The sequence below is a fragment of the Mauremys mutica genome, chromosome 5 (assembly GCF_020497125.1).
Source record: "Mauremys mutica isolate MM-2020 ecotype Southern chromosome 5, ASM2049712v1, whole genome shotgun sequence".
NCBI classification, from domain to species: domain Eukaryota; kingdom Metazoa; phylum Chordata; order Testudines; family Geoemydidae; genus Mauremys; species Mauremys mutica.
The window spans coordinates 83,158,639-83,176,172 of NC_059076.1; the positions used below are offsets into that span (position 1 = coordinate 83,158,639).

At 43.7% G+C, this 17,534-nt stretch overlaps 1 long non-coding RNA gene across 1 annotated transcript; it reads right to left on the minus strand.

Annotated features, from left to right (window-relative positions):
• Positions 1 to 1,880: 1,880 nt before the first annotated feature.
• LOC123371552 lies at positions 1,881 to 12,716 on the minus strand. The gene is made up of 3 exons (XR_006579838.1): positions 12,388 to 12,716; positions 3,084 to 3,281; positions 1,881 to 2,189 (listed from the first exon to the last, which is right to left on the minus strand). It is a non-coding gene; the product is annotated as an uncharacterized LOC123371552 (long non-coding RNA).
• Between the last annotated feature and the right edge of the window lie 4,818 nt (positions 12,717 to 17,534).

Here is a 17,534-nt window from a genome sequence, read left to right on the forward strand (position 1 = left end):
GGCTTTCTCTGCGCAAGCGGTGGCCCGACTTTGAGAAGCGGCAGGCGGCTCCGGTGGACCTCCCACAGGCACGCCTGCGGAGGGTCTGCTGATCCCGCGGCTCAGGTGGACCTCCCACAGGCGTGCCTGCGGATGCTCCGCCGGAGCCGCGGGACCAGTGGACCCTCTGCAGGCCCGTCTGCAGGAGGTCCACCGGAGCCATGGGACCGGCAACTGCCAGAGCGCCCCCTGCGGCGTGCCGCCGTGCTTGGGGCGGTGAATTTGCTAGAGCTGCCCCTGTTGAGAAGCACTGGTGTAGACAAGCCTTAAGAGGCAGTGAAGCAGAAGACTGCCTGAGACTGCTGGAGAGTAGGAACCTTGTTGTGATACACTCTTCCCTGGAAGGGGAAACCACGATAGTTACCGAACCAGGGGGCTGAGTCACAAAGCGGACAGTGCACCTCCTGAGGAAAAGAGAGGGGCCGCAGAGGAGAAACTGACGGAAGGGGTATTAGCCTAATTCTCCAGATGAGCCACAAGGAGATGCCATCCAGAGGTGAGAAGAGCAACCCATTGCACCCTACCATGAAATATTCAGATTTCAGGTCAAACTTAAAAGAATTCTAATATTCCTGTGTTGTATAGTGCTTCAGTTTTTAGATAATTACAACATCCCTGTAATGTCTTTTACTCCTGGGTTACTTGCATGTATTCTAAACCTTAACTCCACCTTAACATAGCTTTGGTCAAGGAATATAATACTGCCTAGTTCTGAGGGCAATAGATGCAAAATATTACCCAAAGGATGAGAAGGTTACCAAGCCTGTGATATAAGGATCTGCATTACATCTGCCAGTCTATCAAGAGATGATGTATATTCATTACATTTCTGTGAGGAGACATGTTACTCTCTATATTATGGGGACAGATTAAGATTTTCTCTTATGGAAGTTGTGGGGTATATTATGGCTTTCATCTAATTTCCTAAGTAACTTTAAATATATAGTTCAAGTTTTCACAATAGATTCACTCAAGAAAGAGATCTTGGCATCATTGTGGATAGATCTCTGAAAATATCTGCTCAACGTGCAGCGGCAATCAAAAAAGCTAACAGAATGTTAGGAACTAGTAGGAAAGAGAATAAGACAAAAATATCATAACACCACTATAAAAATGCAGGGTACTCTCACACCTTGAATACCGCATGCAGTTCTGGTCACCCCATCTAAAAAAAGATATATTAGAATTGGAAAAGGTACAGAGAAGGGCAACAAAACTGATTAGAGGTATGGAACAGCTTCCATAGGAGGAGAGATTAAAAAGACTGGAATTGTTCAGCTTTGAAAAGACACAACTAAGGGGGGACATGATAGAGATCTATAAAAGCATGAATGGTGTGGAGAAAGTGAATAGGGAAGTGTTTGTTTACCTTTTCACATAACACAAAGATCAGGGCTCACCCACTGAAATTAATAGGCAGCAGGTTTAAAAGAAACAAAAGGAAGTACTACTTCACACAATGCACAGTCAACCTGTGGAACTCAGTGTCAGGGGATATTTGTGAAGGCCAAAAATATAATTAGGTTAAAAAAAATTAGACAAATTCATGGAGCATAGGTCCATTAACCTATGATAAATGGTCCCTTTTACCAAAAATCACAACAATATTCAGGTTATTCCCAGTCTCAAAGACCAGTCACTTACCCCAAGTCCAATTGCATCTTGCAGCTCACACCAAAGACAATGCTTGTAGCCAATCCTATAATAAACTAAAGATTTATTACCTAGGAAGAGGAAATAACTCTTATTTACAAGGTTAAAGCAGGTATGTCAAATATACACAAACAAGTTATAGTCGTAAGTTTCAAAAGGCAATAGAAGCTTCTATAACAGGCAAGCTCTAGATGTCCTTTAGGGCTAACCCAGGCTAAGCACTGGGGATTTTTTGCTTATCTTTTGCTTTTGTTAATAATCCTTTCCCTTCAGAGTCCAAGCAGCATAAACGATACAGTTCCTTGTTGTTAGGGGTTTTGATTCCTTTCCCCCTTCTGCTTCTAGTTGTAAATTCAGCTGTTGAGAGGAATTCAGGTGCACATCTCCTCTTCATGGAGTAGGGGAGAGGGAGCAATCCACAAAGCTTTTCTCTTCTGATGTTCCACAATGGTTTGTTTTCTGCGGACCTTCTTTTGTTAGGCAAAAGATAACACTTCCTATTGGAAATTAATATTTCACACTTGTTAATGCTTCCCTCCTGTCTGGTGATTTACAGTTACAGAGCAAACACTGAAATACTGCTCCATAACATGGGATACAGGTATTATAAGTGAGATTTACTGCATGCAGCAATTTATAAGCATTTCATAAAGTCTAGCTATAACACTCTAATACCTGTAACTCTAATACCTATTTGAACAATGCTAACACACAGGTTCCAGCTATGTATGTGTCAGTGTTCAGCTGAGACCTAGGGGCCTTGGCATGATCTTCCAGCATCACACTTACATTCTTATGTTATGTTCTTATTTTCCTTTTGTAAATCTGGCCCACTGTTACTATGGCAGCACATGTGCTTTAGAGAAATTTCAATACACAGTTTTAATACACAATAGTGAATTTTGCCATTATTGATTTTTTTATCTGTGTATTTCTCTCCTGCTGCCTTTACAAATATGCTTGTTTCTGCTTCTGAACTCTCAGGTACACAGAGTAATAGTCCAGGTGTTATTTTATTCCATGCTGAGACAAGTATCTGACTTACTATGTTAATAATTGCAGGCATTCTAAGGTTGCAGCTGCATTCATGCAATGTTTTACTAGCAGCGAGAGTCAGAGCACTCAGCTCTAGCATTCTCAAAACTTTTCCTAGTATGGACTACATTTTAATCAAGACAGCCCCTCATTGACTCCTACCCTCTGTATGGAAAAGTGACAGGGAAATATTTAATGTGATTTTTAGCTGATGTTCAATGCAGTTTAGCAGCTGGAAACAAGGAGTTGAAACCAGCACAATCTATCCAGCCAGCTCTCCATTGACCACAGTTTGGGAACTGCTAAGCTACAAGAGCAGCATGTTTACAAACTTTCCTAAAAGCAGCCATTTTTACCTTAATTTCACTTCTTCTCTCAGTTCTGTGGTGATTTTGTTTCACAAAGAAGTTCCTGTTTCTTTTCCTATTTTCCCCTCTCTGGTGGGGCCCCAATCTCTTGAGTGAGGTATCCGAAGACAGGTTTTTTCTTTGTCATGTCCAAAGAGCCACTGCAATGAGAACTACCAGAAACTTCTGCAGAAGGAATGCACATGCCTGTTCCAAACAAATAACACCAATGAAATGGCAGCATCTAAGAGCAAGGACTCCATGAATTATGCCTCTAAAAGTAGTGTAGAATTCCTGTGCAGGCTGATCTCTTCCCATGAAATGTATAGATACTTCTATACAGCCTTGCAGAGAAGAAGAATGTATGATCTTAAGCAAGCTAAAGTTGTCTTGTTCTACAGTACAAGCATGGTGCAATGGACTTGGGATGTAAACAAGTGGTCAGCCAGGGCTTCAGGATGTTCAGTGACTGCTCAATCACCTCAATGCATGTTGCCTCTGTAGACTGCAAGCTCTGTGAGGCGGAAATTGTTACCTGTTTTTCAAGCAACAAAAACTAACAGAGCTGGCACTGCTTATGTCATCGCAGATATGTGGGCCAGACATCAATTTCCACAGAGGTGGTTGCAGATCATTAGGCAATATTCTAGTCTACTAAATGCTGCACTATCCAGCTCCACCAAGCAGTGTCACCAGGAGACCTGCAGCTACCATATTGGTTACATAAGGGAACTTATGCCAGTGGAGGACTGGCATAAAAGAATGGATCTCCAGCACGCTTCTCCTCCTCCTTCCCCCCTTTCCTCCCCTGGCAAGAGCTGGCTGATGCATAAGCTGCCTCCACCAGGTTTATGTCAGTGAAGTATTTCCTCTAGAAGGGGAATCTGGCCTATAGATTTCTTGGAAAACATTCTCACAAGCAAGCAAAGTACTAGAGGCCACACTCTCAATCTGCCCAACTTTATAATTCCATTTAATGAAACAGTACATCAGCCAAGAACATCAGGGTGTGGTAAAGAAAATGGCAAAATAATGAGATAATGTAAACCTCCAGAAAAATCCTATGACCTGCACACCCGTATTGAAAAGGCTGGGAACAATTAAGAAAATGATCAGGACAAATTTCTGTATTTTTCAAACGTGGTGAATCCCTACGCATATCTGTGCCAGAGGCTACTTGAAATAGGGAAAACTTTTCAATACCACTCAGCATGGCTATTCAGAACCTCCCAGCTCTTTCTTCTACTAGAATGAAATGGAGCCTGGACATTAAAGCCCAAATTTTCAAAAAGGATCACTGTTCTTGGATGCCTTCATTTCTGAGCACCCAACCTGAGACATCTTCAATATCCAAAATACGAGGCAGCCAGAATTCATGACCACTTCTCAAACATTGTGTCTGAGTACCATAGCTAATGTTTGCGAGAACATTGGAGGGGGCAAGTGCTATATATGGGCCCTGAGTGTTACTTGTTTTCAGATCAGCTGGGTTGTCACTTCCTGCTTTTTATCTTTGCTGTCATTTGAATAGAAAATATAAAAGAGGGTGTTACTCTTCAGCATACCATTCCTGAGTAAAAAATCAACAATACATTGTGAGAATACACATATAGTTACTTCACTGGATAGCGTTTATGTCTGTGTGATCTTCTAATCACCTCTTAGGGAATGTAACATTAGTTGTAGGTACCTTGCCATCTGAGACCAAATTTTCAGTAGGGCTCAGTACACAACACCCGCTGTTGAGAGAGTGGCATTCTGAAGTAACAAAATATAGACCTACAGATATGACACAAGACATCCTATTTCACCACTCCCCTACCCATATGGCATTTCACTTGATCATCAAACTGTATTCAACCCTTTGTGTAAATTTTCATATAACTTGTTTCTTCCCAAAAACAGGGAATGTAGTTAATTTAAAGGAAAACCAAACAATGGTTTGAAATCAGAGTTTTTTAAAAACACAAAAAAATAGGTCTGGTTATTACACAAAACAGGTTGTTCTTCTACAGAGTAGAACATACAAATGTATGAGACATTTGTACTCATTGTTCCTTTAAAAATTGTTCTGTAAATCAGAGGTCACACAGGTACTAGGAGATAACAACAGTTACTATGGCAAGGCAGGCAAGTAAGTAGTTACTATAGCAACTCGGGAAAAGTGTGACTAGCAGAGCAAGTTGTGTAAAGCACACAAATGTCAATCACTTATTGACATATAAGATACAATTTTGTAGGCAGGCACCCTTGCACTTGAAATTTTTCTTCTATTGTGTTTTGTACAAGCCTGTGTGCATCTGATGTCATGTTTTGACTGGCTTCTATCTTTAATCACTCAATACCATTACCACACAGTACTAGTAGTGCAAATATGTACAAGCATATGTCTCCATTTAGTAACCCAGAGACCTGTTAGCCCAAATTTTCAAAGGGCCTCAATCTCGCGTCTAAAATTGTGAGAATGATTTCTTTTGTGTGTGTGTAATTATTCACATGCAAGGCTAATGCAGTTCTTAAGATTTTGCATGCAATTGTTGTTGTTCAGGCAAATTATATGTTCACATTTCTGAAAATATGAGCATATATTTCTAATGCCAATAATTTGCACTTACATAGTGCTTTTACAGCCGGGGATCTCAAAGCATGCGTTTTTATAGATGGGGAAACTGCAGCACAGAAAGATGTAGGGACTTAGGTACAGAACCAAGGCTCCTGACTCCCAATCCTGTACTGTTACTGTCAGACCAGTGGTGCCAAAACTGTGGGGCACGCCCCACGAAGGGGGGACACACAGTGAGGCCCAGGCCAGTCCCCATGGGGGCAGAGAGGAGGTGTCCCCCCAGCGGGAGTAGCAGAAGCTCCCTGAAAGTGGGATGGCCACAAGCACCCGAACCAGGGCCCTGCCCCCCACGTTGCTGCTTTCCCCCACACCAGGCCTCGCCCTTCTGCTCACTCCTCTCTGCCCCCACTGCCCTGTTGTTTGCTCTTACAGCCGGTAAAAAGTGGGAGGCATAGCCCTCCCACTTTTAAAAGTGATGAGGCCATGGGCCCCTGGGCCCATCGCCCCTCCCCCGTCCCAGCGCCCCTGCCACCCAGGCCTGTTCCAGCCCCAGCCGTAGCCCTGGCCGCAACTCCATGCCTGCTCCCATTCCTGGTCCCCAGCCATGGCTCCGTTCCCATGCCAGCCCCCTGCCGTGGCTCTGGCACCAGCTCCCACCCGCAGCTCCCAGGAAGTGCGGACAGATTTTATTACAGATAGGCGGGGGCATGACATAAAAAGTTTGGGGACCACTGTATTAGACCATGCTGCCTCCCTAGCAGAGTCTGTCTATCTTCAGTAGGTCTGTGCCCCCAACATTACCATAGTATCTGATTGCCTCACAGTCTTTAAGGCAGTTTTTCTCACAATGCTCCTGTGAGGGAAGGAAGTGCTATTATCCCCATTTTACAAATATGGAACTGAGCCACAGAGACCCTAAATGATTAATTTATACAAGGTCACACAGGAAGTCTGGTAGAACAGGAAATTAACCCACTGTCTCCCAAGTCCTGGGCTAGTGGCCTAACCACTGGGCTATGCTTCCTCTTTCTAGTAATTAGACCTCTCAAAGGAAATACTGTAACATGAAGAATATATCCCTGGTTCTTCCTATGGCATACAGAGAAAACAATTTTTTGATCAAGCAATTGAGAATCTCATACAATCTGGAAAATCTGATATATACAGACTGTGAGTGACTGGTGGATTAGTTCACCACTGGTCTAACTTCACTGGCATCAGTGATGTTACACTAAGGATGAATTTGGTCCAGTAAATTCAGAAAATCTATGTAACATCACCCATAGAGTAGAATGTGGGAATGTCCAACTCATTTAATTTACTAGACAGTAACTTGCCCTTATGCAATCTTAGTAACTGATTCAAGCTCTCTGAATTGACCTCTAAGGAGCATTTAGCCACAAGGTCAATACCTTCCACTCTAAGCAACTCTAAAATTTCTGAGTGTGGGCAAGGAAAAGGCGTATTAGGCATCTCCAACTCTTTTTCTTCAGAGATTCTTTAAAAAAATACATTGGAATTAAGCCTAGAAAAGTTTTCTTCTAGATGGCTGTGGGCCTCTCTAATGATTCTAAAGTTAATGGAAAAGTACAGTGGGTGAATTGTGTTTAATCCAATACAGTATTTCAAATGAGCTTTAGTAGATTCCATGGTTAAGTGGTGCACAGTGGCAATTTAAGTTCAAAGTCTACAGAATGTTTTGCCATATACAGCCTTATCTTTTCCTTAGTGACATCGATTTAATGTGCGATACATGTAAGATAGCCTGTTTGGGTAAGTGAAATTAATGTACGCACTCCCAGGTACAGAAGAATTTCAAGCCTGAGCATTTTGATTTGTTTTTTACACCAGATGGCAACACACCAGTCACCACTGTGCATGGCCTACTGAAGGTCCACAAATGTACAGTCGGGATCTGGGCACTTCGACTGGCCCACTTTTTATATACGAGAGGAAGCACTGTGGAGGCAGCATACTCAACCTCTGCAGGTAGGGATAGTGAATAGAGTGCTACCACAGTGCAGTAGCCCTCTTGCTATATTGGGCTAGCCTACTTCTGAGTCTTAGTTCATTAATGCTGTCCAAGGACTCATTCCTTCTCCCACTGAAGTCAATGGGTGATAATTATGGCTACCACCTATTTGGCTTTGTGCTCTTCTGATCTAAAGATCTCATGAAGCTCCTGCAGCTGCTTCCCAGAAATGCCACTGACTTGCTATGTAGCCTTGGGCAAGTCACTTCACCTCTCTGCGTCAGTTTCTACATGTGTATGGATTTTGTTAAAAGTAAAATGGGGACACTATTACTTTACCTACCTCCCAGGCAGTGGTGCAAATAGATTTTAACTCTTAGCGGTATGGTAGCAATGCCTCAATCCCACCCTACCCCTCACAAAAAATGTTCTGTGACTAGAGCCCTGCTCAGATACAAATGTATACCTATGGGTGCGGATTTCCACAGAAATAAATCAGTATCTTTGGAACCATGAGACTCTTCCAGGAACTGCAGTGGCGAAAGGAGCAGAACGTGGGGCCTCCATTCCCAGGCGCCCCGCCCCGAGCCTCGCCCCCAGTCCTGTTCTCCGGTGGGGCTTTACAGATCCCAGACAGGAGTCGCAGCTGCATGGAGGTTTTGGGGGAGATACAGCCATGCCGGAGGAGCTGGAGGCATGGGGCACTGGCTCCTGGGAGTTGCGGCCCCACATTCTGCTCCTTTTGCAGCTCCAGTTTCTGGAGAGCCCTGCGGTTCAGTGGATACGGATTTCTATCTGCAGATATACGCATCTGTAGGTATAAATTTGTATCTGTGCAGGGCTCTACAATTAATTCTTGAAAACGTGTCTTTCTGGTATGGCGTACCAGCAATAAATGTCTTAATGGTACGGTGTACCTGACTGTACCGGCTTATGTGCACCACTGCTCCCAGGGATGGTTTGAGAATGACTCAGTCATTGTCTTTGACCTGCGAAGCACCACATAAATGCTAAGCATTATTGTTGTTGAACCCAAAAGATTCCAACATTCCTGAACGTTGGCTAAGTCCCGCCACAGACCAATCTTTATCAGAGGGATAGCCGTGTAAAAGCAGCAAAGAGTCCTGTGGCACCTTATAGACTAACAGACGTATTGGAGCATGAGCTTTCGTGAGTGAATACCCACTTCGTCGGATGCATGTTAATCTTTGTAACTTTAGCCCATCTCTACTCATGACACTTGTATACGCGTCATCAGAACATTGCTTCATTCTGGGTGCAGCCCTGGCAGATGCTGAACATACACAACTCCCTTTGATGCCAGTGGGAGGTGAAAGCATTCAGCACTGAGTAGGCTTGGGCCCTAGGTCAATATTCTGCTATGACTGTACCCAAAAAAGGCATTAAAATGATCTTTGAAAACACTCTATTTAATTCTGTTAATTTTCCCAGAGCTATTTAGTTTGTATTATGTATCATATTAATTTTGTTTTTATTTAAACCTTATTGGCATGGTGTTGAAATATACCGAGGATGCTGCAGAAGGGGAGAGGAAGCTGTTGAAGGCACCCAGTGGTGGGAATGAGGAGGAGGCCAGCAGGAGAGAACCAACTGTGACTTGTTAAACTTTGGTAACACTTTTGGTTAAAATAAGTGTCAGAATTAGGTGGCTCAGGCTCTGGTTAATCTTCAGTCGGTTTCTGTGTGAGCAGTGTGGTGCGCCATTCAATCTGGCCTGCACAACTGAAGTCCCAGTCCAAGAAGATGCTTTAAATACATGTCTAACTTTAAGTATAAGAATAGTCCCATTTTATACTTTAAGTTCTTTCCTTAATTGGGACCTGTGTTTATGGAAACTATGTTTTAAAGCCTCATTTCAAATTGGTTTCCTAATACAGAGGAATAGAGGGGAATGAGTTCATTTTGGAACGAGGGGTAGATTTTTATTTTTTGGCTCAGGCTTATGAATATCATGGTATTTCCTAGTAACATCTCTTAGAGTTAATGTAAACAAGGGAAAAAACAAATAGCAAATTGTAGTCAAGCAAGCCTATGGTTTCCTTTGCAAGTCCTTCTAACAGTGGAGGAAGCCCATCAAAAGGTCAGACACTTGCATTCAGTCATGTGACATGTCACCTTGTGCTGTGCTGGAGCATAAAAACTGTTCTGTTTACATCTTGCCATGGCTAACACATAGTGTGCGTCTGGCAGGCGATGCAGTTTCCTGGTGAATGGCTAACTTTGTTTTTGTTATTGCTCAGGGAAGGGAAATCAATGCATATCTGGTAGTTTTTACCTGAAGTGACCCCAGCCTGAGTATTTTTTTTTTAACTGAGCTGACTTCCAGCTCATGATTTACGTGTATTGGCAGAGAAAAGAATAGGAGTCTCAAGAGTACTAATCATTATAAAGCAGCCCTTTGATGGAGGATGGAGGGAGGATTAAAATGAAAATCTACAATAATAAGGGCTTGGCTACACACAAAAATTAACTAAATGGGTTTCTAAAATCATCAGTGCAATTCACTTGTGTGGGTACTCCTTAAATCGGTTTAAGGCCTTGTCTACACTGGCGGCTGCATGTAGGGTATGTGTAGCTACACACTTCAGTGAAAAGCAGGCTGCATCTACACTGATGTGTAGCTACAAGCAGCAGTGAAAGGCTCTGAAAGGGGGAGGGAGCAGGGAAAGGCTATGTCAGCATGGAGGAAGCGGGACATTACAATCCTAAAAATAGCAGTGTAAATGGGGGATGCACTGCTTGGGCATGGCAAAAGACATGTAGGATATGTACCCTAAGGTTCTGGCATGTCTGTATGCAGCTAAGCAGTGCCTCACCATCTACACTTCCATTTATACCCCTGCTGGCGGGGCGTGCAGTGCATGTACTCTACACGTCACCATAAGAGAATGTGCAGTGTAGACATACCCTCAGAGTGCCTTACATTGAATTACCTTCACTTGATATTAACCACCCTTAAACCAATTTAATGAGTGTCCACACAAGGGACTGCACCGATTCAGCAAAATTGATTTAGATATCCAATTAGTTAAATCAGTGTGATTCCTGTGTGTGCCCCAGACTGGGTTTAAGTGTAGTTCTATGCTGTCTGTAACATCCTTTTTCTGTCCCAGTCAGTCTGAGGTCTGACATTACATAAATCTGTATAACTGATAGCCTGCTGGGATTATAGCAATTAAATCCATTCAGGACTGACTCATTGGCCACATGAGGCAGAGTAGGTGATATATTACAATAATGTCTTGTATGTGTACAGTGTGTCATCCAGGGATCTCAGAGTCCTATACCTTTGGTGAATTAATCATCACAAAAACCCTGTGAATTTGGTAACTTCCTTATCTTAAATTTCCAAACTAGTGGTGGAAGTATGGAGTGTCTTGCACCACCCCTGCTGTGCTTTACATCACCAGCCTTCAGGATGAGGATGCCTGGGCAATCCCTTCAGAGTTCATTCAGTGCCATCCCTTAACTGGCCAGAGGAGGTGCTCTTGAGTAATGTGACACACACCTTCCCTTGGGGCAGAGCATACTCCTGTCGAAGAAAAACTCCCAGTCCCTACCAGCATAAATGAGGGAGAGCAGGGCTGGGACTCAAACCTGGGTCTCTAGTGCAGCAGTGCAGAACACTAATCCCTAAAGGACTGACCAGGTCATCAGTTTCTGGGTTTTCTAAACTGTTTTATAATAGATTTTTCAATTTGTACTCAAAGAATGCAGGAATATTTTAATTTTCCTGGAAATTAAGCTTAGCAAATGTGAAAGGAAGCTGTGAAACCTGTCTGCAAAGTTCAAGATGTCTCAAACTGCCTGAGCTATAGCAGTGGGGACCTTGCAGGAAAACAGAGTTAAAGGGTGAGACATCTTAAAAATTGGTTAATCCTTCCCCTTGCAAAGATTTACATTAGGAATAGAATACACTATGTTGTGCATATCTGGTAATGTATATATGTGAGTTATAAACAGAGATTAAGGAGCCTGTTCTGCATGGTTGCCTAGGAGATTTGAGCATCCTTGACTTCCACTGACTTCTTTGAGCATGGAGGTTGCTCAGGATTGGGCCCTAAATCTAGTTCAGAGCCTTGAGGCCGGGTCCTTCCATCTGTCTGAACTGGAGTCAGATTGGTACAATGTAGGGGAGTCTCAGGCATGCTAACTGACGCTGGATGCTCATTGCCCCCAAATGGCCATTCTGACAGCTGGGCCAGCCCCTTACATGGGGGGCCAGCCAGCGTCTAGTGTAGATAGCTCTACAGCAGTGGCTCTCAAACTGTTTTTTTCCGCAGACCACTTGAAAATTGCTGAGGCTCTCAGTGGATCACTAAATGATCTTTCCAAATGTTGTTTGTACCGTTAGCTAATACTGTAAAGCGCTTTGGATAAAAGCACTATATATATATTTTTTAAAAGCTTAATAATAATTAAGGTTTTTTGTTTTACAAATAAAAGCACACAACTCATATTTTCATTTCAGTAGTTTTACCTTTCTAATGCGATGGATGTGCCCTCTGTCCCAGGCCGTGGCAGCTCCTGAGCTGGGGCTGGGAAGGAGGGGGGTGTCTCCCCCCGCCACAGCGGCCACAGAGCTGAGGCTGGGAAGGAGGCCGTCACTCTCCGGCAGCCACAGCCCTGGAGTTGGTGAAAGTCACCTCTTTCTCTGGCCACCCCAGCCCTACACTTCCCAAATTCCCCCCACCCCCTCTTCTCACCCCACTGCCCCCTCCCACCTATCCCTATTCCCCTCAAGGCCACCACCTCACCTTACGTTTGTGTCTTCTCCAGGATCTAGCCCTGCGCGGCTCCATTAATTAGGTGAGTGGCCCTTCATTCTCTCGTGTGCAACCACCCAGGCGCGCACCTTAGAGGGAAATATCCATGGACCACCTGAATGGAGCTCGCAGACCACTGGTGGTCCGCAGACCACAGTTTGAGAACCTCTGCTCTACAGCACTACTGAATTCCTTAGTGCAGGGGGAATCCTCAGGATGCTGGTTAAGCTGGCTTTAGGGCTATTTAGTGTTGCTGAAATAGCACAAGCCAGTAGCTAAGTAATGTAAGTATTACTACACTATATTAGTTCCAAGTTCCCTCTCTCCATGTCTCTCCAAAGAATACCAATGCTTTACGTATTATTCCTGGTTATTTATGAGAAGACTAGAATGCTGGACCACAGAATTCTGACAGTTAACAACTGAAGAAAATACAAAGCTTTCTCAGAAACTTCCTATCAGGGAACGGCATGACTGTAAAACTTCCGTTCACACACAGCTGGTGGCTTCCTAGTTGTGCTTTGGCAACAGCCAGTGTGGTAAATTATCAACTCGTACTTTTCTGTATGACAAGTAATCTTCATATGCAAAAGGTTTGGCTTGAGTAGTACATTCCTTGAATACTACATGTTCTAAATGCCAGCAATTTGTATACAATGATCCACCTGAAAACTGAAACCAATGGGGCAGAGAATGTTTTGGTAAATGAAAAGTGTAAATTTCAGATACAGAAAGGACAGTTGCAATTTTCATAGGCAATGGCCCAAGTAAGGCCCATTCTTCTTCACCTTGAAGATCTGCAGTAGTGAACAAATGGCATTAGAATCATATATCTGATTTGTGGATTATATTCTGTGTACTGTGTGGACGCTGGACTGTGTCTTGGGGGGCAAAGGGGCTACCCTAATTTGTATCAATGATTTAGGCTCCCTAGTCCTCACTTACAACATTGTTGGATTAATTAATTTTCCTTGTACCCTCAAAGAATCTACTTTTTCTATAGGTCATAGATCCTTTTAGGCCTCAACTCCCCACATAAATTCTCCCCCTCGCATACTCCTCCTGAACACACCAAACTGAGGCAAAAACACTCACTCGTTTTACCTCATTGCAAAATGTTGGGCAATCTCAGCTTTCATGATTTACCCAGCTCACTCAGGTGTCTAAGTTGTTCCTGCCTTCCTGGTTAGACCACTGCATTACTACAGGATTGGCCCACATCAAGATGTTAAAGTACAGGGTATTAATCTAAAAGGTAGGACTGAATCTTGTACATTATCCAGTAAATGAGGCCTTAATGCTGACTGAGGCCTCTGGGTATCATTGTAATACAAATGCTACATTGGAATTCTGGAAGTGCCAGTGGGCCCAGTTCTTCCATTGGATGAATTGGTACAAATCTCTGTAGCTTCAGCAGGAGATGCAGACTTGTCGCTGAACACAGAATTGGGCCATTGATTTATGCAGTGGTCTTAAGGCAGCATTAGTGTGACAGTGTGAAAGGTAGAACTGGTTTAAAAAAAAACTTGTCAAAGATGGTTAGTCAACAAGGAGGAAGCAAAACGTGATGGAAACCAGAAATGAATGTGGAAACGATTCCTATCTGTGCTAATGATATAGCAACATATGGATCCCTCCGTTCTCAAATCATACCATACATTAGCTTCTTTCTGATGCAAAGCAAAAAAAACAAGGTACGAATGTCTTCTGGATGGCTATTTTTTATATGCATACTTCAGGGGTTTGTAATGAAGACGTCTGAGGATGTTAGGGAGGTAATTTACCAGCAGTGCTACTTCCTGTGACTGAAAAAAATTAGTGTATTAGTTGTAAGGTTACACAAAAGTCAGTGGAGTTACATCACGGATGAATTTGGTCCAGCATATCCTACACAAATAGGCTGGCTCCAGCACAGACACGGAAGTAAATATGTTTTAATGCCATTGAATGCTGTGGTTTGCTCCAAGAATGAATTTGACCCAATATTTATCAGTCCAAAAAGGATCTAACATTTTTCTGCCCTGATAGAGAATCATATTTCCTGACTGGGAAAGTATTCAAATTGCTGTGGCTGTGTCAGAGCCATTCGTGTTGTTTCTGTTGCAGATACGTGGCAAGAGCAAAATAATTTATTTTAAAAGTGACTGTGGGATTATTTTTTCAAGTTTAAAAAGAACAGTGGGGCATGTGAGCAAAACTACTACTGAAAACTGAAACTAGAAAAACTGACTGAAAGAGATAACATCTTTAAATGAAGCACATGCAAAAGCAGCAAGTGCTGGAGCAACTGTTCTTAGCACCCAACCAGTTTCCTGCTGCTGTGTTAAGTTTCACCTGCAAATGCTTATATGGAGTTAAAGTTGCTGTTGGATAATCCTGGCAAATTCCACCCAGCAAGCAATCTTTGTCTGAAGATGGCATAAGACAACTACTGTAAAATTAACCATACCCCAAAGAAGAGTTTCTCTGGAGACATGGACCCAAACATATTTTTTTAAAATGTATGTGTGTGTAAATGATCTAACTCATTGTATAACATAGACGATGACAAATATAAAGCATACATCAGATAAACAATGGAAATTAATGTAACAGTGAGAAATCCTTAGAATATCTAAAACCATCAATGGGGTGAGAATAACTGTAATATTAAATAAAAAAAATGTCCCTAAACCAAGACTGTTCTGTATAGAAGCACAAAGGACATTTAAAAAAGGAAGATAAAGGGCCAACCTCCGCTGATGTCAATGGAGTTCCACCACTTCCCACCAGGAGAAAATTTGGCCCACAATCAAATTAGTTAGTGAGCTAAATACTGCGCTAACAGCATTTAACTCTATAGTACTTAAACTACAGCTGAATTATTTAGTTTAACTGAGAGCAGAATTGGCCCAGAGGGCCTAAGTATCATAAACTACTCATCAAAAAATAACAGATTCAGCCTGAAAGAAATGTCTTCAGACATGACTGATTTATTTAAAGCTGCAGCATATCAGAATGACTGGGATGATTATCAGTTACATCTGCTTGTCAAGCTGGGTGAAACTCAAATGGTGCACTACTGTGAGCAGCTTAATCTACATACAACAAGCAAGTTCCTGGACAAAATGCTTTCGGTGCTAGAACTAGCTGCTGGCCCCTGTAATTTCCTTCCTCTCAATAGCTATTTTCAGCATTGTTGACTGAAAAAAAATCTTGCACAAGTTAGTATTACCTTTAAACCTTTGCTCAAATGGTCATTGTTGGTTTTTTTCTCCTGCAAGCAATGCAAAAAACTCAGCTTACAAGCCCCACATAGTAGTGCTCCAGGGACACTCCAGCGGGAACATGGAAATGCTTCAGGGGGCAGCACTTTATCATGCAGCCTAATAATCCAAAAGATACAACGAAAATAATTAAGATGTAGCAGCTGGAAAGCATAAATTATTTATTACCTGAGTTATGGACTGGACTATGAAAAGGCTTATCGGGCGCTTTATTGATGAATGAAACATTTTTTAAAAGCACCTAAGTAACTTTAGCGCAATCCTCAATTGTATTTTGGTGTGTAACTCGCATTGAAGTCAATCACCTACATATCTTTGAGGAGCTGGCTTTAAGGCTCATTTTCAAAACTGGCATGCAAAGTCCCACTGCCCATCAGTGAGACTGAGGCCACCGCCACACTGTAGCCTTCTGCCAGACAGCCAGGGTGTGATCTCTGATTACTCTAGCTGTGCTAAAAAATAGTTACCCACCTTTTAGTAACTGTTGTTCTTCAAGAGGTGGTGTTCATGTCCATTCCAAGCAGGTGTGTGCACGCCGCGTGCACGCCAGCCAGAAGATTTTCCCCTAGCAGCGTCCATAGGGTCGGCCTCGGCGCCCCCTGGAGTGGCGCCACCATGGCCCCCTATATAGGGGCCCACCGACCCTCCACCCCCTCAGTTCCTTCTTGCCAGCACTCCGACAGAGGGGCAGGAGGGTGGGCATTGGAATGGACATGAACAACACCTCTCGAAGAACAACAGTTACTAAAAGGTGGGTAACCGTTTTTTCTTCGAGTGATTGTTCATGTCCATTTCAAGCAGGTGACTCACAAGCCTGAACCTAGGCAGTGGGGTCAGAGTTCACTGCTGACTGAAGCACTGCACGGCAGAAGGCTGCGTCATCTATGGCCTGGTGCGTGATGGCATAGTGCGACGTAAACGTGTGGATGGAGGACCACGTGGCGGCTCTACATATTTCCTGAGTCAGGATCTGGGCCAGGAACGCCGCGGAGGAGGCCTGCGCCCTTCTAGAGTGGGCCATAATCGGAGGAGTAGGGACCTTGGCCCGACGGTAACATTCCCGGATGCAGGTCGCGATCCATGAGGAGATCCGCTGAGATGAGATCGGGAGCCCTCTCATCCTATCCGCCACAGCAACGAAGAGCTGGGTTGATTTCCTAAACGGTTTGGTCCGTTCAATATAGAAAGCTAGGGCCCTGCGGACATCCAGGGAATGCAGCCTACACTCTGTACCCAAAGAGTGTGGTTTTTGGATAGAACACCGGGAGAAAGATATCCTGACCCACGTGGAATTGGGAGACTACCTTCGGAAGGAATGCTGGGTGTGGCCTGAGTTGGACCTTGTCTTTATGGAAGACAGTGTATGGAGGCTCGGATGTCAGCGCTCTGAGTGCCGAGACCCTCCTGGCCGAGGTGATAGTGACAAGGAATTTGACCTTGTATGAGAGGTATAGCAGAGAGCACAAAGCCAGGGGCTCGAAGGGAGGCCCTCTGAGGGTGGAAAGGACCAAATTGAGGTCCCAGGTTGGGGCTGGTTGTCGAATATGTGGAAACAGCCTGTCCAGGCCCTTGAGGAAGCGACCAATCAGCGGGTTCACGAAAACCAAAGTACCCTGCTCTCCTGGATAGAACACCGAGATGGCCACTAAATGAACCCGAACTGAAGAGAGGGAAAGCCCTAGCTGTCTCAGATGAAGCAAATAGGCCAGGATAAGAGGGATCGGGGCCAGCAATGGCGCCTGTCCCCGCTGTTCGGCCCAGATGAATAAGCGTTTCCACTTAGCCAGGTAAGTGGCCCTGGTAGACAGTTTTCTGCTACCAAGCAGGACTTGCCTGACCTGTTGAGAGCATTGCATCTCCACGGGGTTCAGC